Below are 6,000 nucleotides of genomic sequence, written 5' to 3'. Positions count from 1 at the left end.
TTCTATTGGGAAGGAATCAAGAAGGCCGTGAAGACCTTGGTTGCCGAATGTGATACATGCCAAAAGTTCAAGTATGATACAAGGCCCCCATCCAGGTTCTTGCAACCTTTAACTATTCCAAACTTGATTTGGGAAGACTTGTCTATGGACTTTGTGGAGGGCTTACCAATTAGTGGAGGATATGAGGTCATCTTGGTGGTGGTGGATCGTCTAAGTAAGTATGCACACTTCATTCCCTTAAGACACCCATACAAGGCCAAGAGTGTGGCCAAGGCCTTTGTTGATAATGTGGTGAAACTTCATAGTTTTCCAAAAAGTATAATATCTGACTGTGATAGAGTATTCATGAGTACTTTTTGGAAGGAATTGTTTGAATTACAAGGAAGCAAGTTGAAGGCTAGCTCATCCTATCATCCTCAAACCGATGGACAAACGGAAGTTGTGAATAGAACACAACAATATTTGAGGTGCTTTTGCCATGAGGAGCAAAGGAGATGGGGAGACTTCTTGACATGGGTCGAGTATTGGTACAATACCTCTTTTCATGCTTTCATCCAAAAGAGTCCATTTGAAGTTGTTTATGAAAGATCACCACACACTTTGGTGAATTATGAGAAAGGCACGGCTAGAAATGATGAGGTTGAGAATGAATTGCTTAAAAGAGATGAGATCTTAGCAACGGTAAAAAGAGAGCTCAAGAAAGAATGAAGAAGCACTATGATCAAGGGAGAAGTGTTGAGAACCTTGAGGTGGGAGACTATGTTTATTTGAAACTTCAAACGTATAGGCAAGCAACCTTAAAGAGGAAGTTTAACTTGAAGCTCTTTAAAAGGTATTATGGGCCTTTCAAGGTGTTGGGAAAATTGGGTGAGGTAGCTTATAGGTTGGAACTTCCTCCAACCTCCAAACTACACCCAGTTTTTCATGTGACGGTATTGAAAAAAAGGGTTGGTGATCCAAAACTCATTGTGGAGGAATTACCAAAATTTGATGAAGAGGACCGAATGCTTCTACAACCAAGAGAAGTCCTTGATTATAGAGTGGTGACAAGGGAAAGAAAAAGAATAAAAGTGTGGCAAGTTCTAGTCAAGTGGGGAGGGGCACCAAGAGATGAGGCTACGTGGGAAGATTATGATGACATAAGGGAGAGATTTTCACAATTCATCCTTGAGGGCAAGGATATGCTTGAAGGGAGGGGGAATGTTAAAACTCATAGAAAATGGGCCTCGGGACAAGCCTCAACACTGCCCTTGGGAGTAGGGGTGTCAAATCGTGTTAACGGGTCGTGTTCGTGTCGTGTCAAATCGTGTTAACGGGTCATATAGGTCAACCCTAACCCGACCCGTTAAGCTTATCGTGTCAAAATCTCAAACCCTAACACGACCCATTAACATAACCGGTCGTGTCAACCCGTTTTGACCCATTAATAAATATTACGAAATATGTTTTTTTTATAAGTAAACAAATAAATTAAGAAAATATTACGAAATAGGTTAATATGACATAATACAACTCATTTTTAACTATTTATATAAATACGTTGAATAGGCCTGAAATTAACCTTTTTAACTTGATTAAATTTAGTATAATTTTATATAAATGTTAAAATTACAATATTTATAAAAATTATAAAACTAATTATAAGTCCAAAACTACAATCCAAATAATAAAAATATCGAAATTGAAATTCTAACAATTTTATTTTTAGATATAAGGGTATAATTGTAACTTTAACTTTCTTAACGTGTCATAACGGGTCAAAACGGGTTAACCCGTTATCAACCCGTTAAGCAATCGTGTCTTAACGGGTCAACCCGTTTTGACCCGAATCCATTAAGGCTAAACCCTAACCCGCTATTATCGTGTCGTGTTCGTGTTGGGTTAACGGGTCGTGTGACATATTGCCACCCTTACTTGGGAGTCGAGGACAGCACCATGGCCAGCCTACACGCATGCCTTGGCCCATGCCGTAACACGCACGGTGCGCCCAACATGCATGCATGCCTTGGCCCACGTGTTTATACGCACGGGGCGCCCAACATGCAGGCCAGAGAGGTTGGAAGCCGCGCGCAGCCCAGCATGCGGTCTGGCCCGCGCACGCCCATCAAGTGGGGAGGGGCACCAAGAGATGAAGCCACGTGGGAAGATTATGATGACATAAGGGAGAGATTTCCACAATTCATCCTTGAGGGCAATGATGTGCTTGAAGGGAGGGGGAATGTTAAAACTCCTAGAAAAGGGGCCTCGGGGCAAGCCTCGACACTGCCCTTGAGAGGTGAGGACAGCATCATGGCCAACCTGCACGCATGCCTTGGCCCATGCGGTAACACGCACGGGGCGCCCAGCATGCATGCATGCCTTGGCCCACGCGTTGACACGCACGGGGCACCCAACATGCAAGCCAGAAAGGTTGGAAGCCACGCGCAGCCCAGCACGCGGTCTGGCCCGCGCACGCCCATCAGCATGTGCAAGCCCTTGTGCGTGCACCCCCTCGCGCGCACCTTTGTGTGAGCCCCACACCGCACGCTAGCTAGGTTAGTGGCATGCCTTCGCAAGCGTGCCATCCAGCGCATGGCTTCAGCCTGTGCCTTGCAGGCTAGGCTAGTGGCATGCCCACCCGGCATGCTATCCAGCACATGGCTCTAACCCATGCCTTCCAGGCTAGGCCAGTGGCATGCCCACCAGGCATACCATCCAGCGCATGGCTCCAGCCCATACTTTGCAGTTTCAACGCTCAGGCCACCAGCCTGAGCCATGCAGCACGCACACATGGCTCACCACCAGTAGGCATTGCATGGCACCATGCCATGCCCACCAGCAGGCCCTTGTATGACATCATGTCATTCTCATTAGCAAGCCATGTTTTGCCATTTAGCCACGGACCAGACTGAAGACCACCATGCACCATCCTAGCCTACCATGGGCTCATGCATGCCTGGGCCAACTTGGCCCACCACTATATTATTTCTTTTTATTTATTTATTTTTTATTTATTTATTTCCAATGGGTCTTTTGGGAGTTTCCAAGTTGTAACTCTTATAAATAGGACCCTTATTTCCTTTTTTTCATATCTTTTGACAATTTGCTTTGGACGGCTTTGTTCTGGAGATCATCCATTTCGGTGCTTAGCACTTAGGCTCTTTGGAGTGCAATTCGTGAATCCCTAAGGAGAGAATCACACTTTACAATTCGTGAATAAGTGTGGTTCAATCTATCAATCGTATGAGTATTATCCATTCAATCTCTTGTCTTCCATTTACTTTCCATTGGTATTGTTATTTTGTGTTCATTGTTCTTGAGTGTTCTTGAGTGTTCTTCTTTATTCTTGAGTGTTCATCATTTTGTTCTTGAGTGTTCTTTATTGTTCTTGAGTGTTCATCTTTGTTCTTGAGTGTTCATCATTTGTTCTTAAGTGTTCTTCATTTTGTTCTTGATTGTTCTTCATTGTTCTTGAGTGTTCTTCTTTATTGTTGAGTGTTCATCATTTGGTTCTTGAGTGTTCATCATTTTGTTTTTGGTGTTGATCCTTCATTTGCCTCATTTGATCCATCCAAGCATTTAGTGCCGCCCATTATAGTGTTTACCCTAGTCCATCCCTAATGCTCCATAAGGAAAATCATTCCTTATAGAAGCCTTGACTTCCTCCATCCTAGCCCTCCATCATACATCTTCCAAACCCTAAACCACATCTTCCAAGTGGCGCCAACCCTAACCCACTCTAGTACCGTGCACCTATCACCATTGAACCCACCACAATCCCTTGCCCATTTCCATCACTCCATACACCCATCTTTGGCCAAACACCTAACCACACCATACCCAAGTGGTCATCTTGACCACCATTGCTCGAGAATCAAGTAAGAGAGGAACAAGGATCCGGTCATCACAAGACCACCATTGGCGTGGAGGACTTATTGTCTAGGGACTTGACCGGGATCCCTTACAAGTTTGTATAGGTGGCAAGTTATGAAGTAGGATTCAGAAAGCAGAGATAAGAGATAAGTAAATTGATCATAAATTAGGAATAGCACACTAGTTAGTCAGATAGATTATTATTAAAGTCAATTATTAAAAGCCATGTTTATGTATCTCGCATGTCATGATATATATATGCATGTCATTCATCATAGCATACGATCGTATTAATTTTCCGTATCATGTTCAGATTCAACATCTTATGGTTAATTATATTAATATGTATGTCATGCATCTCATATTGCATAAAACATGTAAACTTTTTTAAGTTTAAGTGTTAGATAATATCATATTAATTTAATTAGATAATCATTTAGATGCATGATATCAATGCATTTTCAGGGTGGATGTGCAAGTTACGGACTCAAGCATGGTCCACTTTAATATACCAAAATACTACTAATTGGCTTCACTTGCAGCCACCGGATGAGGGCTGATACACAACTTCACATACAAGACAGTGTGTTGTCAGTCAGATTAGTTAGATAAATCAGATAAGTTAATTCAAATAAATCAAGCCACGCCATGCACATCATAAGTACAAGTATGATTAGTCATGATTCTAAGCTCCCAACATAAATGTTTTGATGAAAATCTTTACGTTTATTATGTTTATGTTATGATGGATTTTTTAGTGAGTTTTTAACTCATTTTAGTTTTATTTTATGTTTTTAACCATCCAGATTAGGATAATGATTAGTACAAGTAAGTGGGCTAGGGTTAGATGGAGCAATTAGATTTAATTTCAAGCTTCAATTATTTATTTAGTTTGATTTAATAAATTATGAAATCTCTTGTTTGGCTATATGTACGAAAGCATGTGACATCCCTAGGCCTATGGGAATGGGGGTTACAATTTTCATCTTTCACAACACATTCTACAAATGATTTATATTGTTATTATATTTTAATGCTTAAATATGTGTGTATTTTAGAAGGATAAAATGACAAATTATTTATTAATTAAGTAGAGTTGTGTGATGTAAGATTTCCTTATGGCATTTCTCTAAGAGCTCTTGTCTTGCAATTGGTGTTGTTACTTTTAAGTCTTGAACCATCCCCTCCAAAACTTGCATGCAAATAAACGAAACTTTATTCTATGTTTTCATAGTGTTGGTTTTAAATTACTCAATAACAAATAAGAGTTTTATTTCCAGAGTTTTGCTATATATAAGCAAAACTACTTACTAATCTGCGTACTAATACTGATTTCTTCATATTCAAAATTTAAATTAGCACTATTTTTAATAAAATTTATTTTTTGACTAATTACATTAGATTGATGCACATATTAGTACATAGTTGTGCTTGCAACTAGATTTTTCCTTATTTTCGACTTATTGGAATGGAAAAATCTTCATGCAAGTATACTTTGTGCATCAATTCGTGCACCGATATTAATATGTAATGTATATGTTTAATGAAATAATGTGAATTAAAGATGAAAATAATTTTCATGAGATAGGAGATTTTCTTCTTCTCTCAAATTTTTTTTATATCTTTTCAAATAAAACAAATCATCGATACTCGAATTAGTACACAAAATATGCTTGTATGGCAAAACTCAATTGGAATAGAGGTAGGAAATAGGAAAAAATATAGTTATAAGTATAATTGTACACTAATATGTATACCAATCTAATGGGATTGGTCAAAAAATAGATTTTATTAAAAATAATACTAATTTAAATTTTGAATATAAATGAATCAGTATTATATACATATTAATACGTGATTTTGCTTGTACATAATAAAATTCAAAAAATAAAGAGTTTTTCCTTGTTTGTGACTAGTTTAATAAATCAACATTATTTATTTTGTATCGAAAGATCAATAACATGAAATGACATAAATCTTTATGTTATGTTTGGGTAACCCTTTTTTTTAAACTTCAAACCATACACAATATAATTTTTAAAGGATATCTTTTAATTTTTCATCAAATCACTTGCCTAGATTTTAGTGAAAAGTAAAGAAAAAGATATAAATTAAAATAATTTTTACAATAAATCAAAACAAAAACCC

This window comes from Carya illinoinensis, chromosome 9 (assembly GCF_018687715.1).
Source record: "Carya illinoinensis cultivar Pawnee chromosome 9, C.illinoinensisPawnee_v1, whole genome shotgun sequence".
In the NCBI taxonomy this organism is placed as follows: domain Eukaryota; kingdom Viridiplantae; phylum Streptophyta; class Magnoliopsida; order Fagales; family Juglandaceae; genus Carya; species Carya illinoinensis.
Note: the sequence above shows the minus strand (reverse complement) of the source record.